Source organism: Crotalus tigris, unplaced genomic scaffold (assembly GCF_016545835.1).
Source record: "Crotalus tigris isolate CLP2741 ecotype Arizona unplaced genomic scaffold, ASM1654583v1 scf7180000017744.3724543626:3957646, whole genome shotgun sequence".
NCBI lineage: Eukaryota > Metazoa > Chordata > Lepidosauria > Squamata > Viperidae > Crotalus > Crotalus tigris.
In genome coordinates, this window is record NW_024096611.1 from 81,839 (window position 1) to 104,241 (window position 22,403).

General features: G+C 34.5%; 1 protein-coding gene across 5 annotated transcripts in view; it reads right to left on the minus strand.

Moving 5' to 3' along the window:
• IRAG1 (inositol 1,4,5-triphosphate receptor associated 1) overlaps window positions 1-16,511 on the minus strand; it is a 79,910-nt gene extending 63,399 nt beyond the window's left edge. For 2 of the 5 annotated variants that reach the window (XM_039340298.1, XM_039340294.1), the window contains exons 1-2: window positions 16,379-16,511; window positions 6,529-6,682 (exon numbers count right to left, since the gene is read on the minus strand). The gene's annotated coding sequence lies outside the window, so the exon portion shown is untranslated. Of the gene's footprint in view, window positions 1-6,528; window positions 6,703-11,481; window positions 11,505-16,378 lie in introns of those variants that run through there. The other 3 variants (XM_039340295.1, XM_039340296.1, XM_039340297.1) reach the window with 3 other exon arrangements.
• Between the last annotated feature and the right edge of the window lie 5,892 nt (window positions 16,512-22,403).

The window sequence follows — 22,403 nt, forward strand, 5'->3', positions numbered from 1 at the left end:
ATTATTTTGTATGATTTCTCATTCAAAGTATCATCTATCAGAACCTGTCCTAGATTACTTTAAATTACCCTAAATTTTAAGTTCTAGCTCCACCAGCACTCCTAGCTTTAGAGCTATTTCTCTTACAATGGAAATTATTAACAAGAAGCCGTCTCAAATCCAGTAATGCTACTGGGATTAAGATAGGAGAAATTATGTTGTGAGAATCATATTCAAGCTTTATAGGCTTTAGCTTCCCTTGTTATTTTGTGTATTTTTACAAAATCTTTAGAAAGAATAGTCTCAATTTCATTATTACATATAACAGAGTTTACTGGACAACCTATATTAATAAATTAATCATAGCAATTAATCAAGCAGACAACGTTTCTTCTATAAAGATTTCCACCCAATCTTGAGATTATTACAAATTTATAATAAACTTTATAACAGAGATACCAGTTAAACTATTACTATGTGCGCAAAATACTTGGTTAAAAATCCAGGTTCTTATGCTGATATTTCTATAAGGCACAATAAGGCATGGATCTATCAAGAATCAGACTATTTTTCTTTTAATAAAAATGTGGAATTGTAAATGTGAAATAATTATAATTGTTGATTTGTTAATGGGACATGAAATAGTTAAAATAATATACTATGAAAATAAGGATTCAGATTGTCAAATCAAATGTTTTCTTGTTTGTCCACATTGTTAGGAGTTGAACTTGATTTGAAGGAAACTTTATTTTAAACTCCTAATAACAGTCATTTTTCTTTCTTTTCACCAAACTGTTTCCAAACTATTTGAACACGGAATGGCTTAGTGAGCAAGATTATATATAATAATTAGAAAGGCTTAAGGCTAAGTACAGTTAGGGGAATAATGAAATTAAGAAAATATCAATATGGAGATGATCAGACTAATAATAGATTAACTGTAAATTAACATTCTGCAACATAAAGTTTCTTCCTTCCACTTCTCATTTAAAAACCACTATATCAACCTCAAAGGCTACTGGCAACAATAGGGCTGATATCCGTTATATATTCCCATGATCTCTTCCCTAAATTCCAAGATATTAGGCTCCTCAAACACAGTGCATTACAAGGTTCAAGAACTGTCTACGGCAAGATGCCTATAGTTATTAAAACAAAAGGGCAAGAATACAAATATCTATATTCATATTGGTTTTCTAATAAATGCATACATTATTATTGCTTTTTTTATTTATTCAACATTCTGTCTTGTGAGCAATCAAGCGGTTTACAAAGGGTGTGTGTGTGTTTGTGCATGTCTGTTTTAAAGCAGAATAAAACAAGTTCAAAATAACAATGAAAACACTAAAGTCCTCTAACCCAGGGGTAGGTAACCTTGGCTCTTTTATGACTCGTGGACTTCAACTCCCAGAATTCCTGTTGCCTATCCCTACACTAGCCATTAAGAGCTTGGCAAAGAGATACATTTTTATATATTTTCTGAACATTGAGAAAGGAGGTCAGTTCTGTTTTTCAGGAAGTCCATTTGCTAGGGAACAATGCTGGAGAAAACCCTCTCTTGCACCCCTAAAATACAAACCTCTGATAGAAAGGAGGGGCTGGCTTTAGGGTGGGGGCCAATGTTCAGAGGATGTCAATGCTGTCCTCCTTCTGAACTATTCTAAACATGTAAATCTTTGCATCGATGGGACTGGTGCCATCAGTAAGTGTGGCTTACTTAGGGATACCATATAAAGGAAGTCCTCGATTTACGACAGCAACTGAGCCTAAAATTTATGTTGCCAAGCAAGGCATTTATTAAGCGAATTTTGCTCCATTTTATGACCTTTCTTACCACAGTTGTTAAGCGAATCACTGCAGTGGTTAAGTTAGTAACATGGTTGTTAAGCGAATTTGGCTTCCCCATTGACTTTGCCTGTCAGAAGGTTGCAAAAGGTGATCATATGACATTGCTACCATCATAAATACAAGCCAGTTGCCAAGCGGGCGTATTTTGATCACGTGACAACGTGGGGATGCTGCAATAGTGGTAAGCATGAAAAAATAGTCATAAATCACTTGTTTTCAGTACCACTGTAACTTCCAATAGTCACTAAATGAACTGTTTTACGTCAAGGATTACTTGTACCTTAAGCCTGCATTGTAGCTCAAAAATATATAAATAAAAAGTCCTAGAGTTACAGTTGCCCTAGCAAATTGTGTACAAATATCAGCTGCCAATTTAATTTGATTAGTTACAATTAGGGTTAATTGTCTGTGTCATTTCAGGATTCAATTTCAAAGCAGACTCCCTGCCTGGGTTCATTTCTTCACCTGCTTCGTGACTGCTGTGCCTCGGCTACCCCAGTTTGCCTCTCATTTATCTCAATCCAGGAAGAAACCTTGAAATGCTGCCATAACTCTGAGTTTTAGTTAATACATATTATAGGATCAGATCAAATCAAATCACATTTTCATTACTATCACAGAGCAGCATATTGCAAACTGCTAAATAAACATAAAGCACCTCTGGCCAAATACCTGAAGTGCACATTTCTCTATTTTTAAGGGAGCGGTAATGCTAGAAACGTGTTTACTACAATTTTACATGGGGGAAAGAGGCTATTTGGTATTATACCAAATGTGTTCCAAATGGACACAACAAAACCATCCTTGCCCTTTTTCAGTTTCGTCTAGCAATGTCATTTTAGCTCCTTTATTTCAGCTTATTAACCTCAATTATGATTTTATTCTTTGGTTCAGTAAACAGTCATTTGAAATATATAATATATTTGGGTACCCCTAAGTCTACTGAATTTATTACACTTACCTAATCATTCAACTACTTATATTTATCTTTATTTTACAAATTCCCTGAACAGTTTTCAGAAATCTTTAGGATATTCATAATCCTGCAATTAATGTAACCATTCTAATATTGCATTACAATACTATAATTCAAAATTATATTAGCTTCACAATGCAGTTCTGCCTACTCACTTTACCAAAACCAAAAAACAACAGAGAACATCATGTACCTCTAAATGGACATCAAGCCATCTAATACTCTATCAGTCCCACAGAATATTCTCATTAGACCTGCTATTTGTTGTTTGGAGAAGGCTGCTTATATTCTAGGTGTTGTGTCCTGAGCCTGAAAAAGCAGGCTTGGGACATTGCATTGGTCCCGGGCATTCCAAAAGCTGCCCGGGACCAGACAGAGCAGTGCCGGCCTTGTGTGCATGCGCAAGGTGCAAAAACGCTCTGTTCCTATTGGTTGACACTGTCCTGGTTTCTGGCCATATAAAAAGGTCTGCGTGCCTTTTGCTTTTGCTTGGTTGTTGTAGAAGGAGAATAAAGTGTTTGTCCAGCATCGGCATGTGTCTTCATCATTCACACGCGAATGAAGTACACAACACTAGGTATATTCACAATTGCTGCTTCTGTCACAGAGTCAGCTGTAAATTAAATTCAGAATTTTTAATATATTTATGGAAGTTTTGCCAATGTTTCTGATTCTGTACTGTATCAACAGCAAAATGAATTAACTTGGGAGTACCGAAATAGTTAGATATGTCTGAAGGAGCTCTGAGGTCAATTCAGTTCTGGATGAGTATCCCAATGAATAATTCTTCTGTTTAATCTGTTCTTCATGTTGTCTTTATCACTACCCTTAGCTCTTAAATTTTTTTGCACATTCTTTTAAAACAATGTCATGAGAACCACGCTGTGATCTTGAGCAAAGTTGAGAACCCCCCTCCCCCCAAAATATTATTGAAATTTCAAGAGATCACCAAATTCCACAAGATTACAGCATTCTTATTGAGATCTCACTGGATTTGTCCTTTTCATGAGACTGTGGTAAATTTTATTATTACATGGTTGTTTTAAATTGAAAACTGGAATCCTAGGGCTTGAAAATTCAGAACTTTTCTTTATTTGCTCTGATGAGTACACTATATTTATTGTTGTTTAATAATTTCTTGAGTGACAATTCCTACTTAAGCTCTTTGATTTAAACTTCAAGTCCTGAACTGTATAATTAAACTTACCAGTGTATCACTTGCTTTTTTTAAAAGACAAAAACTCCAGTAGTTGAGCAATGTTTTTCTAGGTATGTTTATAATTTAATTTTTTTTGTTAGGATGGCTGGGTGCAAGCAAGAACTGGATGATTTTTAAAATAAAGATTTTAAAAATATTTTCCCAAGTATGTTGTGCTAAGTATATTAAGAAAACATCAGAAAATCTGGATTCAACATCCATTTACAATCATTCATCAATTTTATATTTTGACAGATTTACTAGAATTGCAATGAAAAATCCAAGATTGTGTACACTTTTCATAAAAAAAGTAAAGCTATTTCTAAAATCAAACTGCTTGAAAATATTCTGTTTCCATTCTCTTATTTATGGTCTCTCTAATCTGTCATACATTTAAAAAAAATCACCATATTTTTTCACTGTTTTTTTAATATACCGGTACTGGATATCTTTCTTAAATAAAGGCTGTGGGACAATATGCAGATCTTCTCAAGTGAGTCTCAGTTGGATCTTCACCATGTCAAAATTTCCAGGGGTGATACTATGCAACCCAAACAAATGGCAAAAAAAACATATCCAAATTATATAGGCAAGAACTCTGGCTTCATCTTGCTTCCCTGGTTCTCTTTGCTTAGTGGTTGACATCAGAGTGCAGGAAAACCTTGCTATCACTTCAGCATGGGGCGGCTTTGCAAATCCCAGTTTCCTATCATTTGTTTCCTTGCTTCAGAAACAAATGACGTGGGGCAACACTGAGGGGGAGGAAATTGCCTGGATGCTGATGGTTGTGTTCTCTTTTAATTAGCTGAGAGGGAGTGCTGATTAGCTTGTGGGAGTGCTGAGCGTAGTTAAGATGACATTGTGGGTGCAGGGTATGAGATTCTTTTTTCCGGCTTTTGGGTGAAGATAATAACTAGGAGCAAATGCCCTGATCAAACACTGTGTTATCTCCTCACTCTAAAACAGACAGACACAAAGTTCCTATAGAATGTTGGTGCTGTCTTCAGAAGGCAGCACAATACTCTTTTTCAATAGCATCCTTTTTACTGGAGCATTTAGTTTATAGAAGGTGGACATATTTGTTCTTAATTTGATTTCTACTATTATTTTACTATTTCTCAGTTGAAATGAACCCTAGTGATTTAAACAGGAAAAAGTAAGTGAGTGCATTTGAGGACACTGTTAGGGAGTTGGTTAAATCTGTTCCCTGCCCTTAGTGACCTATAAGAATAATTCAGAAAGTTGAAAGGTTTACTATTCATTTGGCAATGGAACAGAAAGCTGCCTAATGTTTTTTTTCTGTACTGTTCTCTAAACTTTACTGAAAAGGTTTAGAAAAAGTCTTCCCTCAACTGGTGCTCTATGTGTTAGGTCTACCACCTCCAGAGATCCCAGCAATAATAACCAACATGAATTTTAGAAGTTTTATAACTGGAAGGCATTAAGATGTTAAGTCTGACCAGCTCTACAAATTTCTTGTACTGACATTCTAAAATTTTGATCACTTGTAAAATTTCATTTCTCTATATCCTGTTGTTAATTGTTCAGTCAGGAACAGGTCTACATTTAAAGCTGATAAAGAAAAATGAATATAAACTAAACAAGAAAGATTTTCTGAACAAGAATCCATTGGAATAAGATGGCTATAATAAATAAAAAGTAAACAAGATGTGGAAAGTATAAAGGTTTTGAATTTAGAAAAACAAATGGAAGTGTATGTCCTTATGTCTAATTGTATGAGCCTTTTCAGGTAGACCAGACAAGAAACACCAGATGAGCTAATTCTACTTTACTACAAGTCTGAAATTACAAATCTCCCACCATCTCTTTTTGTAGCCTAACAAATTAGGAAGGTTCCTTTCTGAGCTTCATCTCTGCCCATTATGCACCCTCTTCTATTTAACTGTTCCCTAGGTAGCATCTCTCCCCCTCCCCCGCCCAAAGTTATTCCCATATACCATCACAAATTGACAATACCAATATTCAAACAGCTTTTAACTGTACGTTTGCATTGCTAATTAAATTAGAAAAGAGCACAGGTGTAAAAACCTTCCTTAGAAAAGGTAAGCTCCACTGATTTTTTTAAAAAAAGCATGACCAATTTACTATGGCAATAGAATCTAAATATACATATTTTTATCTAACAGTCAACATTTGGTTGCATAATTAGTTACCATAGGAACTTTGTTAGGGTTACATTCAATGTTCCAAATTCACAACATACTTTCAGAGGAAACAGAAAGATAGGAAAATATGATGCCTCTTTACATTTGTCATACTAGCTTACTTTGTTTTTCAAAAGTTCACCGGCTTACTTGGCCACATCAACTGCTCATTTCATCCTTGCTTCTTTTCCTTTCCATTTCTTTTAAAGCATTAATCATTGAGAAATTCTAGTAAGTTTAATAACTCTTTTAAATTAAACAACTTTTAAGGGCATTAACAGCACCATCTAATAAAGTGTTTATTGAAAAAGTACAAATTTTACAAAACATTTTATAAATGCAAAAAAATAGGTTCACTTTACCTTGTATTGTTTTGCCCATACTCAGTTTTAGAGGCATGTCTTTTGTCGTTTAAGAGATTTTCTTTGAATTCCCATCTTTGACCCAAGGAGAGCCGATTAGGAAACGTCCAACAACATCTTTTCTGAGTGGAAATGTATTCTAAATTCAGTGCATCTATGATGAACACATAATATCTGAAGATCAGAAACCAGGAGGCAACACTGTGTATTATGTAATTTGCAAATGCTTTTGCTGTAAAGCTTAAAGTTGCACTCACAAAAAAATTCCATTACAGCTTATTTTAAAAGTACATGTTAAATCCAATGTAATGCAACCTGACATATTGGATAAACAGCAAGCTGAAGCTTATTTAGAGAGGGAGAGAGAAGGAAGATTATTTTAGGGAATAACAAATTCTGAAAATAAGTTTAGACCTTATTTTAAAAGTTGGCAAAATTAGCTGGTACTTTTGATCTATGGATGGAAGGAGTTCCAACTGTGGTCATAAGTCCAGGACCACCAGTAAAAAATAAGCGTCAGGGAACAAATTATACCCGTTAATAATATATATTCTTCTAGCTATTATGCCATTTTTAACTTAATATAAATTATGTACTTTTCTAACTGATTAAAACTGCAGGTGAGCCAGACAAATTATCTTGCCAGCTAACCCAAAGTTACCTGACTATTAATCAATTCAGAGCTTTGATTGGGTAAATAGCTCATTGGTGAAGCATTCCCTTCTCCAAACTAGTTACCCACTCAATTGATTTACCTGGATATTCTTTAGTACAGCATCATTATTATCACATCTATTCCCAGTACTATCTATTAGTCTTCATAGAACTATCTAATTTCTCTTAATCCTTCAATTAGCTATAATTCAAGTATCAAGATTCTTTTATACAATATTATTCTGAATACAGATTAAAAAATAGATGTCTCCATTCTCTACTTGCTTTACCATCACCGACCATACAGTTCTCAATAGATTCTTCTTGAGATACTGTATTCCTCAACAGAAACAAGGTACTTATCCTTGTGATAAGGGCAGGATATGTTAATAAAGCCATTTAATTATGTAACTCCAGATCTGAATGACTGAAATTATTCCCTACATTAGAAATAGTTCTTTTTCTCTCTCTCTTTTTTTTTTTAGAATACCATGCTTAAATCTTCTGTTTACATGTGAAATCTCAAGAAAAAATGGCTCCCAATTCAATCTCCATTTATAGCACTTTTATATGTGAGGGTGTACATTAAAGTTCACCACACTAGAAATCAGTCACCACTATCATCCAAAGACAGGTGCTGAATTTACAGTCAAAAGGATTGGACACCAGAACAGAATACAACAAGCACTGGTCAAAATAGACATCTGACGAGGGTATTCGTTATATCTTGCCTTTCTTTTCAAGGCGTACCAAAGTTCAACAATTTGTATCACAACAATTGTTTGAAGGATAAAAAGAAGAGATCTGAGCCCATCATATGATCTGGTATCACAGGGAATCTTTTATCTACATACAGATAATCTTTGACTTACAACCATGCATTTAGTGACTGTTTGAAGTTACAACAGTGCTGGAAAAGTGGCATGATAGTTTTTCACACTTACAACCAATTCAACATCCCCATGGTCATGTGATCAAAATTTGGCAATTGGTTCATATTTACGATGATTGCAGTTTCCCAAGGTCATGTGATCACCTTCTGCCACCTTCTGCCAAGCAAAATCAACAAGAAAGCCAGATTCACTTAACAACTGTGTTACTAATTTAACAACTGCAGTGATGCACTTAACAACTGTTCAAAAAAGGTCATAAAATGGGCAAAACTCACTTAACAACTGCCTCTCTTAGCAACAGAAATTTTGGGATCAATTATGGCAGTAAGTCAAAGACTACTTGTACAAGAGAGAAAGTGTGCATACACAAATACAAAAACAATATACGTAATTGAGAAAGGGAAAGACTATTATTTTGAATTACAGCTTTACAATAGGATTAATTAATCCTTTTATTTTGCAAAAAAATTGGTATATAAACAAAAAGCACCAAGGAAAGAAAATTAATTAAAAGTCACATTTACATTTATAGAAATAATTTTTCACTTGGATATTAATTTAAATACTAACATTAATTCCAGAAAAGAAAATGCATTTTACAGTGCAATTAAATGATGAGTAAACACAATAAACATGACAAAGTCTCAGACACTGTAAAATTGACATTCAGTTCAGTCTTCCCAAATATGTTCAGTTCAATCCCAAAATCAGCATAGCTATTGCTGAGAATTCTGGTTGCTGAAGTCCACACAGTAGAGACACCAAGACTCAGGAAAGATTGAAATCATCACAGATATTTTTGGTACAAAGCCATTGTGCTAAGATATAGTTTATGAAGTTTTAATAAAAAATGGAAAACAAAGAAACCAAGAATTTATAAAAAGCCAGGTACGGGTACAGGTACTCAACCATGAACAGCAGGCAAAGTATGAAGGCTTAATAATAATGATGATGATGATAAAGGGACCTTGGAGGTCATCTAGTCCAACCCCCTGCTCAGGCAGGAAACACTATACCATTTTGGACAAATAGCTGTCCAATTTCTTCTTAAAAACTTCCAGAGCTGCACTTTTCTCAGGCCTAACTAGCCGCAGGAAGAAACACTGTGATTTCAAAAGATAGGCAAAAGGAGACACAGGGACAGGCCAAAGGAGACATAGAGTGGTGTTTTGGAAGAGCGTTCCAATAGACCAGTGGTGGGATTCAGCCAGTTCGCACCACTTCAGCAGAACTGGTAGCTAATGTTTTGTTGTCCAGGCCCAGAATGGACCCCCGGAAGCGGCATCCACACAGAGAACTGGTTGTTCACATATTTGAATCCCATCACTGCAATAGACTTGTGACATTGTTAATACAATAGAATTAGTAGAGTAATTTATTTGGCCAAGAGTGATTAGACACACAAGGAATTTGTCTCTGGTGCAGAAGCTCTCAGTGTACATGCAAAGCAACAGAGTAATAATAATCAGGATACCAATAAAAGGGGGTAGTAGAGAACATGAGAAGGATATTGCTCATTTTAAAAAATGTGCCAGAAAGAACCCCATCTTTCATTGTTACTAAAAAAATTCTTAGGTTCAGTTCTAAGTACTAGATAAAGAACAGCTGAAAATGAACACAATGAACTACATTTTGAAACTTGGAAAATCAAATTACTACTGAGGCTGCAGTAACATATTTAGGAAACACAACATATAAAAATATAGGGACATAGAAAGACTTAAATGCTCCAACTCCTAATTATGTCAGTGAGTTTCCCCTCTCTTCTATGAATCTCACTTGTATTTAAGAGCAATAGCAATAACTGGTTAGAAATTCTGATACTAAAAACAAAGAATCAAATTCAGGATGGAGAACTGTTCATAATATTCCAACAAGGCACTTTTTAGGAAAAAAGACATAAACTCTATGACTATTGATTTATGATGGAGCAAAGCAATGCCATATCTTACATTTTTTAAAATATTTTTTACTTGAAAATTATGACTTTGCCAAAACATACATTAATTTAAGCGGAAAGAAGCACACACAAAACCTGAAATGATAATTTGAGAGATCTGGCCATATAAGAATATGCAATTTGGCTAGCTGCCCATGGGTTCGGACACTCGAGAATACCATTGGGATTATAATGAAAATGCTAAAATAGTTATCCCACATTGCTTATTTATTTTTAGTACCATTAATTCTAGTTCACCCAAAGGTACTTTAATCACAGGCTTGTTTACAAAAAGTTTGGACAGTTTGCATGACAAATTGCTTGATTCATTTTGTACCAACACAAAAGATTCACAAAGTATTCTAGTCACGATTTTTCTCTCTATTTGCTCTAAAAAAACCTCCTAACTTTCCATGTATATTGGAAGAAAGAAACTGCATTCTGTTCCTTCCCTTTAGTTTTTATAAAAAGTTAAGCATGTGTTTGACAGATAAGAAAAGTTCCTAATGGGGAAAGAACCCCAAAGTACATAAAGAAAATAGAAAAATATATTTTCTTGTGCACTGGATCCTAGTACAGGTAGTCTTTGACTTATGGCTACAATTGAGCCCAAAATTTATGTTGCTAAGTGAGACATTCGTCAAGTGAGTTTTGCCCCATTTTACAGCCTTTCTTGACATAGTTGTTAAGTGAATGACTACAATTGTTAAGTTAGTAACCCAGTTATTAACTGAATCTGACTTCCCCATTGACTTTGCTTGCCAGAAGGTTGCAAAGGGTAATTACGTGACCTTGGGTAGCTGCAATCGTCATAAATATGAGTCAGTTGCCAAGCCTCTGAATTTTGATTATGTGACCATAGAAATGCTGCAAAAGTCATAAGTGTAAAAAATGGTCATAGGTCACTTTTTCAGTACCATTGAACGGTCACTAAACAGCCTGTACTTTGAAGAAAATGAAAGCATAGGCAATAAAGCCATTTAGCAACTCATCTTTCAAATTTCTCATATTTCAGTTTTACTATTTAAAGAAAGCTCCAACATTTAGCTATTGGGCCTAACTGCACTCTTAAATCAACCATGATTCAGCAATTATTTTGGGGGGGGGGGAACCTATGTGGGAACGAGATGCCACAGAAGCACAGTGCTCCACAAAAAATGCCTCCCTGCCTCACCATCACATGAATCTATCTAACAGTTAAATATTCCTCAAGCACACAAAGTTTGGTCAGTTTCTATTTCAGCTGGACAACATATTGCTTCACAGAAAAAGCCATGATTAATATGACACTGCAATGACAGCCTTATCCCAAACACCAGTGGTTATCAGCACCATGTACAGCTTGTTGTGCTTAGTCCATTTTTCACCATTCCAGAAAGCTCTTCCGATTTGATGGGGTAGCTTTTATATGTGTGGAAAATCTAATGAAGCCTGACTAAATGATGCTCTTTCTAAGGTGCCAAGTACCTTCATAAAAAGATGCCCTTGAGTTAAACTTGACTTTGGGTAGCTCCCCAGACACAACTGTATAATTTTCTTGGCAATAACATGGATGACTTGCCAATGACTTCTTCCATGATGGCTTTTACTCTAGGCTATAGCTTGGGTGTTCCTGGAGATCTCCCGAGCAAATATGAGCCAAGCCTGATCTTAACCAAGCAGAGACAAAATTCACTGGGTGTTTTCACCTGCAGTTATCTTGATTTATTTTCATATAGCTGGAGACCTAATCATAGGTACCTTACAAAACCTATATTCCTTGTTGTTCAGGGCATTGGAGATGGTTTCTTGCTCTAGAAAAATAAGAATATTTTCTTGGCAGACTGAAGGCAAGTGAATACAAATAAACCCAGACAGGTATTCAGGGACAAAATACTATGTATTTGGCCCAATGCATTTCAAATATGTAATAATTTGCTCTTCAAATGATATTTGTATATTACTGAGGGCACTCTTCCTCAATCTACTGAATGCACAAGTAGCAAACAATGGAGCAAGAACATGTGAGAGCAGTTTTCATTCCCAAACTACCTTTTGGAAACCTCCAGGGGAATTAATGTACAAGAAAGGTTAGCAACTCTCTCTTCCAGCAAACTATCACAAAGAGACAGAAAGGAAGATGCTTGGCTTATGCTACCGGAGCCCCCTACTTTGAAATCTATGGTTACTTATACTGCTAGGTAACTACACAAATCTGTCACCAGTTCCAATTTTGTCATAGGCTTAATATAAATAATTAATATAAATACTTAAGATGCAAATTGTATAACCATTTATGATTGTGGTCTTAGTCTATTTTATGTTCTTGTTGTCTTGAAAATATCTGGATATCATATATTTTCGCTATTTCTTTACTTGGAACTGGAAGACTCCAATACATATTCCACTCCTAGACATGATTAATAATAATTAAGACCTAATAAGGTAAATGTGTTTTACACATATTCACATTTTGAACCTAAATGGAATCTATGATATTTCAGGCAACATGTTTTGGAGAATACAGTCCTAATATGCTGGATGGGGCTAGTCTCCTTGAAGTAATCAGAGGGATGGCAGTGAACTGTTGTCAATTCTCACATCAGTTAAAGAATGTAATTGCCATAGTAACGGTGGAGGCATTTAAACAGAGCAACAGACTTTTTATAGCATCTTTTTGCTTGTTAAACTGGCATGTGCTTTTATATTCAGAGCAGATAAAAGATGGCTTTTAAGGCAAACATGAATGGAAGAAATTAAAAAAAGGCCTTCATTTTGCCATAGATAGGGTATATGATTTGCGAACTTTTGGGAGCATTAAGATGTATTAAAATAAAAAATGTATTAAAATATGTATTAAAATAAAAAAATGACTAGTATTCAGTTCCAAAGTGAATCTGCTCTCAAATTCAGATCTCCCAATCTCTTTTTGAGAAAACATTATGTATTTTTATAGTGTCCTTACTAAGTCATGTCTGCAATGGAGGCCTATAGGAATAGTGAAAGAAGTGTACTTTGCATTTGTTGAGACGTGTTTATACGATTGTTGCTTCATAGTTTACAGAGCTGAGCATTGGTTCTGAGTTAGCAACAGATGATAAAAGAAAATCTTAGCTCTTATTCAGCTTACAAGGTTTATCAAGACCTATGTAGAAAAAATCTTTTAAAAGCTTCCACAGAAATAAACACGATGGGATCCCATTTGTTCAGTTCAAAATGGAAATGAATTAGGATGTAGAGTCAGGTATGAACAGGAATGTTCCTAAGGGAATAGTTTCTGATTTAAATATACCTGACATTTTAATGAGCTGTTCAAAGTTTAATCGGCAATATGGGTTTCATGCAATTGAAGTGCTTCCCATGGTTGATTTTTGAGTCAATTTATTGTATATGAATTAAAGCGCTCAATAGGGATGTGCAAATGCTATTATTTTTATTCTATACTGTAGCATTGCAGCATATAATGTATTACAGATTTATGAAGAAATACGTTGTTATTGTTATTGTCAAAGGAATTTACAAGGCACATATAACAAGACTCAAATTATCATATTTTGGATGCATTATGTAATAATCTAGATCTCTGGAGAAGGTTCTAGTGCTGGGAAAAATGGAAGAAAAGAAAAGACAACCCACAGCAAGATGGCTGGGCTCAGTTATAGTGGTGATGGGTGCACCCTTGGAAGACCTAAAGGACTAAGATTGTCACAAAGAATATCTGTGTGACTGCTAAGAGTTGACACCAAAAATAACAACACATAATCAGTAGGAATTTTCAGTGTGAAAACAGTGAAGATAGAAGAAACAATGTTAACATTATATACAATTGTTATTCCTGCAGTAATAGGCTTTATTATAGCATATCTCATGTTTCTGCAATTTTTGCTTTACTGTGTCTTCTACTGTGCTTTACTGTGAAAATACTATGCTATTTTTTATTATATACTTATTTGAAAGCTTTCTCTCACAACAAAGTACATGATCAAGATGATTAAATAGTTATGAATTCTTTAAAACATGTTATTTATCAATTTGATCCAAATTTTAGTTTCTTCTCACCATACAAGGTAATGGTGTGAGCTGATAGTATCAATAATTTGTAGCCCATAAATCGGTTTATTTCATTTCTTTCTTTTAAGCACAGACTTTCCTGAAATTTCAGTTAGGGCTTTGTTTTGTTTTGAAAGTTCTGTGTGTAATAGTTTCCTGGACAGAACAAGACAGTGTTGTTCTGTCAACAATCTGGACGATTTCACTTCATTCCCCCCCCCTCAAAAAAAGTTTTTTTTGAGAGATTAGTATGAAACAAAGTCCTTGGAAGATGTAAAAACAGGTGATCTTTTGCATCCCAGCTTCTCTCTTTCTTTTTATTTTATTGCCTGCATGTGGCTCATCCTACCATTGTGTCATGGATCAGATCTCATTCATTGTAATTCCATTGTAAATCCATTGTAATTGTAAATGGCTACTAAAAATTTTATATTGGGAGGAAGATTTGAGCAAAAGCATAAGCACTTTTTAAATGGTCACATCTTTGAAAAGAATCCTTTTAAAATAAGGATGGACTGGAAAACTCCCCATTCATATTGTTAATATAGCTCTCTCTCTCTCTCTCTCTCTCTCTCTCTCTCTCTCTCTCTCTCTCTCTCTCTCTCTCTCTCTTTCTCTCTCTAGATATATAGATATAGAAAGATAAAAAGCATTAAGGTACCTTTCTAAAGTCTTGTTAAAACTCACAAATTAATATAGTGTTCCTACATAAAAATAAGTGCAATTTGAAAGTTTTCTTATTCATCATTCTAGAACATCGCATCTCAACTGCTACACTTAAATATAAGCATTAAAAGCTATATAGTGTAGTTGATTATAGTATTTGCTATAAATGCTAAGAACATCATCTGTTTTCCTGAATAATTTAAAACTTGTTTCAAATTATATATCATCCAGCCCTTAAGACATGAAAGCAAAATGATACCCTGGTGGTCTTCAAGGAATAATATACAATGAAGGCAACCAAGTTCTTTTAAAAAAATCTTTACAGTCCTAATCATATTGTACTCCGAATTCTATCTCACTCATTCACCTATATAACAGCAGAGGATGTTGAAATGTGAGCATTAAAGTGTGAAATTTCCTGCTTTCATTTTTTTGGTTTTAAAAATGGTGTCAAACATATCAAAAGTATTCATGAACAGTATGGCCCTGAATCTCAAAGACCAGATGCAGAGTACTGGATATTCTTTATGAAAGCTATTTTCTGATCTTTAGAAATTACATCTAACTCAAACTCTTGAATATACAAGAATAAACAAAGAAAGGAAAGAAAGGAAAGGAAAACAAATATAGCATGCACTCCAACAGAGCAGTGAATTAAAGGAAAAATGTACATAAGAAATTAAGAACATCAGAAAGCCCAGGTATGGGACTGTAACATGTTCTTAAAGGAGATCAGTCAGAAAGAACAGAAATAATGTACTTCCATTGGAAATAGCACATTGCTGTTCAACCTATTTGCTGTAAAATGCTGTAATGCCATACAAAATACATAATTTTTCTTATCAAGCTATAGTTATTGAAAAGCGCTAGATTATCAACCATATTACAAACATGCAATAAATATTTCCACAAGTTAGAATTCTTGACAAATTTTAATAAAAAATTACAATGAAATATTTTTAAACCAGCTCAGGTTTGTTTGCATAAATATATTATCCACATAATCTTTCAGTTCATGGCAGCCAACAAACTTGAACAGAGGGATCAGAATACCTACCATGTATACTTTAAAACAGTTGTTTATAAACAAATGTTAATTACCTGCAAACCAATTACAATCCAACCTTACAGTAAGATTTTTTTAAAGTTCATTTACATTTAGAAATCCTTAAAGAAATCTCCAGAGTTTGTTTATAAGTTTTTTTAAAACAAAAACCAAAAACAAATAGGGACCACCATTCCAAAGTCACAGTTTTGGGGACATCTTCTGAAAAGACAAGCTCCAAAGTCAATCAGATACTCCATCAAAGCAGACAATCTGACTATATACTCTATTTAGTGGGCATGTAGCATAGAAGCCCATACAATTGTACATTAGTGCTATAATACTTATTTTACACTCATTTATAAATGGATAGTGGTTTATCATCTCAGATTTTGAACAAAGAAGAGCTGTGCTTAACAATTAAGCTAAAAGCACAATTTACTGATACAATTAATTGGTTCAAACATCAGCTGACATTTCACAAGCATGGTTTTATATGTACTTTCAAAATAGCACAAGATAAGGAAGTGAGCTAACTACTTTACCAAGATACTCCTGCTTAGGAAACTGAAATCCAAGACAATCAATAAGACTTCACCAAAGCATAACAATGTAGTACTGTACCTTTAAGGTAGAAAAAGGTTCCTTGGCTGAAGAAAGTGGTTTACTCTTGGTTCGCAGTGACCACTTACCTAAAACTGAGCTATTCCTAGTTTTCCCCATTCAGCAAAGCTTCTCTCTCTCTCTCTCTCTTTTTCTCACTCTCTCTCCTATTCACTCTGGGAGCTTTTACCATTTAAGGTCAATGTGTAACATCTGGCTCCCTCAACAAAGCTAAAGCACTTGCTGGACTTAGCCAAGCTTCTAACATTAAAAACGCATTTTAAGAAACTATTCAGAAAGCTAAGTGAATGGTTTCCTCTATTTTAGCAAAAATGCTGGGGAAAAAAGAAGCAGATCCCTATTAGCATTCTCTTACAGTTTATAACACAAGGGCATTACTCATTTCTGAATAACTAAATTTAAAATGGGCACATAGGAAACAGATGAAATCTCAAGATTGTGTTAACTCTTAACGCAGGTGTACGTATTAGCAAAAGCATTTTTCTGGGATCTTCTTTTCACACTACTTGTGAACAAAGCTTTCAGCAATGTATTAAGTACACCTACACATTTAGGAAAACCTCTGACCCAGTTCCAGATTAAGAGTGTATTCTCCTTACAATAAGGGAACAATCTACTTGCTGCTACACATCTTGACTGCAGTTAGGCTTGCATTTGCGGAAAAATGGAAGAGCAAAGAAATCCCCACAGAGGAAGAGTTACAATATAAGATATTAGCATGTGCGGAAATGGACAGGCTCACAATAGTATTGAAAGACAAATGTGGATCAGTTTATTTCGAAACCTGGGATAAATTTTACCGCTGGAGGGATTCGAGGAGGACGGTTGGGATTAAAGACTAGTGTTAAGATAGAAATATATGTTATTTTAGAATAAGTACTGTATATAAAACTTAGATGTATATCTAGAAATGAAGAATCGATTGTAAAATGTGGAATGATTTGATAAAATGTATATACTGGATGAATGTCACATTATATCCAATGTTTTTTAATTGTATTATAAATAAAATTTTGGGGAAAAAAAGACTTTATTCTCCTATAAAAAATATAAACTAAAAATTCATATCCAAGAGGATGCAGTTTATATCTATTTGCATCTTACATGATAAGAGGAGGGAGAAACAGTAGTTTATACCATGAACCTCACCTAGCACAAATCAAATTTTAAAATCTGGACTCTCGAAATTACTTGTAGCCATAAATTTCTAGTTTTTATGGCCTTAGACAGAATGGTGAAATCTTCCATTATTTATCATATCACAGAATCAAAAATGGAATTAGTATATCAGTCTTGTTAATATGACTGTTTTTTTTTACTTTTAAGCAAATTGGATAAATACCAAATTGATCTATTTAATGAAAAAATAAAAAGAACATTATGACATTTATGCTGGGACTATACTGTCTGGAGATGCATATCTCCCCACTATTCACGCTACCTAATTTGCCTACATGGTCTTTTTTTCATGACTGTCTATGGAGATTTTCAGTCTTCCAGGTTATGATTGTCCCAAAAGACAACTGGACTTCATTTTTCCTTGAAAACGTTTCACTTCTCATCCAAGAAGCTTCTTCAGTTTCTTTCATGACCTATTCTGCAGACATTAGTTAAAACACTTAACCTATTTTTTCCCTCCCCCTTTTTTTCTGGTGAACTTAACCATTATATCATTAAAAGGTTCTGGGGAATGTGAAAAATTTTGCACTATTTTGTAAACAATCTGTTGATTTGATAAAGATAGTGCCTTAATACAAATTCTGGATTCCTGGAATCCTAGAGCAAGAATCAGTTTGCTATAACGGTTAAGGCATCAGGCTGGAAACCTGTGAGTTCTAGTCTTGTCTGAGGTAAAAATTCAGCTGGGTGACCCTGGAGCAGTCATCCCCTCTCAGCCTTAGAAAGCAGGTAATGTTAAACAATTTCCAAAAAGCTTTGGAAAACTGCAGTAACTGGTTCAGGAACCAACACAGGACTGTAGGATAGACTTGGAAGGTGAAAAAGCATTCTGGAGGTAGGCATTGGCAAACCATATCTGTATTGTTGCAATATCATAATGTCCATAGAGTGTTTGTGATATGTGGTGGTCAAAAAAAGCAAGGTCAGATACAGTATTACAATACAAGATCCGCTGCATCCAACAAAAAACCTGGAACTTGCATTGCAATGACCCATCTATCATTTTGCCTGTTTTGATGCCCCCTGCAGACACCACACAGTTGCCAAGAAAACTGAGTGATCATGACTATGAAATCACCAGGAATCAAAATGAACTAGAGAGAAACTTCTGAGATGAATATTGTTGCCTTTGCTTTCTACATCATTAATATTAATACACTTGCTAATTGTTTCTTTTTAATTCAAGTTTCTTAGAGAGTTTTATTCAATAGACAAAGTGATAATAAGAATGATAGCATGAGTGTAATTGGCTTCTCCCTCTCCATAAAATATTAATCACACGGGATAAGATACTTAGTCACCACAGTCCTAACATGGATGCTCTTTGACCATTTTCTGGAAGATGTTGAAGACTGAGCATTTGCACTGTGATGCCTCTTTGTTTTGTATCTGTCTGACCAACATAGTCACAATTAACAAGAAGCTTCTGAATAATAGCAGGGGGGATATTAGCATCTTGCTTACACTTTATATAAACATAAAACTTAAATGCAGTGATGCATCAAGAAGTATGAGTGATAATTAAATATGAGAAGGGTTAAGAATGTGTTGGATTACTGCTGAGTGAATGACAAAAGTGATTGATTTGTATGATTTAGCCATACTGTATAATAAAATCATTAGGATCAAATTGCAAAATAAACACATAAAGGAGGAATGAATGAATTAAGAGGAAAGTGAAAATCAAGGCTGTGGTTACATGGTTTTTATGAGATCCTAAACAAGAGAGAGGAATAAAGAACAAAAAACAATGTATGAAGTGGTACATGCATGTGATGGAAGCTTGAGCACGATGCAAACTTTTGGAGAAATATAATGAAGAGTATTGGTTTAGATTAGTCTTAGCATTGTTTTCTTTTCTTTTTCTAATACCATGCCATTAATTTCACTACCATACTATTTCTTACTTCATTTCAGTGCTAGCATAATGCTGCTTATGCGAAAAGGACTATTTGGTGGATATGTATGCAAAGCTAATATATCAAGACTACTGAGGCAGAGGATGGCAGTCCACTACTAAAAGCAATTCTTCATCATATCTGGTATAGAGAGCTGAAATTGAGAGATTGATGTCAGCTACTCCCCAACTGATATATTAGGATTGCACAAATACTGTGTCCATTTGGGTGAAAAGAGTACAGCAGAGCATAAAGCAAACACTGCTTTTTTGATGTGCAAAAGATTCTGGGTAATCTCGTCTATCTATACTATGGATACAAGATGAAAGAAAGGCCTTTCTTGGGACTCATACAAATTTGTCCCAATAAAAGTAAACATTTGGGAATGGTAGTTCACTGTAAACCAGAAATCCTCAAAGAGTGACAAATTGAAGATAGTGCTTCAAACTCAATATTGGCAAAAAAAAAAAAAAAAAGCAAAAACCCCATAGGCTTATTGTCTGCTATAAATGGAGATAGGCTGCCAGTGGTGTATTGCATTTCAAAAGGAAATCAGGGCACTGGCCAATCCAGCAGCCTTGAATGCAATCACTAGGACTAATATTTCAGGAATTATTTACAGAGTGAGAAAACATATCTCCTTGAAAACTTAGAAGAAATAAACCAACTACCTCAGGGAGAAAAATTTACTACAAAGGAGAAGAATCAAATCTGACACATTTTCAGAGAATTCAAAACATGGAAAGATGCCTAGAACAACAAATCCTTAAAAAGTTATGGCACTATAAAATACATACAGTAGTGGACAGAAAGAATGTAAGGTCATTTTAAGATATTACATTGCAAAACATTGATATTAAAATACCTGAATCATGTGCTTAATTCTATTCAACTCTGTTAAAAGTTCTTTCTACTCAATCTTATATTAATGTTACTATTTCAATTTAAAATATTTCACACATATTACATCAACAATTAGCCCGTCTTCCTTAATATTTAACTGGTCCCAACTTTATGTTAAAAATTGCTATATTGCAGCAGTCCTTGACTCACAATTGAGACTAGAATTTCCATTGCTAAGCAAAGTGGTTATTAAGTGACTCATGCCCAATTTTATGATGTTTTTGCCACTGTGGTTGTTAAATGAATCATGTATTCGTTAAGCAAATCTGACTTCCCCTATTGACTTTGCTTGTTGGAAGCTGGTTGAGAAGGTTGCAAATGGGGATCATATAACCCTGGGACATTGCAACCATTGTAAACACATACTGAAGCTCCTGAATATTGGTTTTGTGACCAAGAGATGCTGTGATGGTTGTAAGTGCAAGGACTGGCTGTAAGTCACTTTTTTCCAGTTCCATTTCAATTTCAAGCAATCACTAAACTAATGGTTGTATGTTCAGGACTATTTGTAATGCAATTTGTAATTTAAGACTGCCAACAGAGTAATTCCTCTGCCTTTTTATTGCCATATCTTCCACTCAAGCCAATTCTGTATATTACTGTGGTAATTTCAAGCTATTCTTAACAATGAAGACTGTTTTGATTTTGTTCTTTTCTAGGGTGTTCATTTAGCTCTCCATCTAAGCCACTTATACAACTATTGCAGAGTACAAGGCTTAGCTATGAAGCTCATTCAATTCAATTCACTTCAATTTGTTGCCATACTATCGACAAACACTCTGAGGATGATTTCAAGCTGTTCAGTTGTCTTTCATTCTGGCTTTGCCACCTGTACTAGCTTCCCCTGTTCAAATATTGTTAACATTATAGAATTTGTTGAACAGGAAAAATTCAGTCGAAAATCTTCCATACGTGCCTAGAAAGTACATTCACTAAAGTGAGCTCTGCAGTGAAATCCTATTTTAAAAGCACAAGCATAAACAAATCTGGTTCTCAATCTGCCCTGAGAAATTCTAATTTTACACAGAGTTTCTTGAAAATGTTATTCTTAGTATAACTCATGGAGGCCAAGACCACTCTTCACCGTTCATTAGCAAGAACATTTATTCCCAGGGAAAAGTCATGCCAGTTGAATTACAAATGTCACTTCAAAGCTAGAACGCCAGTTAAATAAAGCTAAAACCAGCTAACTTTAAAAAAAAAAAAACTTGATATGAGGAATCTTGGATGATTTTACTATTCATTGATAAAGTGTGGACAATCAGTTATCAGATGATCAGGCTACTAATTTTGTAGTTACGTTTTAGATGAAAAAGATTATATACCTTATACTGAGATTGCATTTTGGTTTTAAAATAAGCCAGAGGCAGTCTTTGTCAGTGCTAAAAAGATGGGGGTGGGAGTTGGCGAAGTGGGATAAAAATTTCAATAGGTCTCAAAGTTACATACATTCTCTGAAGTTACCTAATTCGGAACTATACTAATAAACTCTAGATATGAACTACAGCAGGGGTAGGCAACCTTGGCTCTTTTATGACTCATGGACTTCAACTCCCAGAATTCCTAAGCCAGCCTGAACTACAGGATACTAACAGAGTTTTCTAGGTGCAGTATACAGGTTCAAACACTGCAGACTAGGTAGTAATAATTGAATTAACTTGCAGGGCTATTATTAGGATTACTTTCATACTCAGGCTCTTTTTTACCTCCAACAATCTGACTCTATTTTTGCTAAATTCTCAGTACCGCACACCACAATCCCTTTCTGATATTCTTTGTTTGGTTTTGTTGATCACTTATAAATTAATCTACTGTATAGAAATTATAGCTAAATAGCTTACTTTTAAATATACTAAAATAAGGTTATGTGATAGCAGAACCAGATGCAAGATGGGGAATAGACCTAAAAATTTGATGTGATTGAATCGAGATTATTTTTCCCTTCCTTTCCTTTTTATCTGTCAAATGATTCTGTGAAACACCCTGGGAATTCTAGGTGATCTGACCAGTTTCATATATAAATAAACTACAAGTTTGTTTTTCTT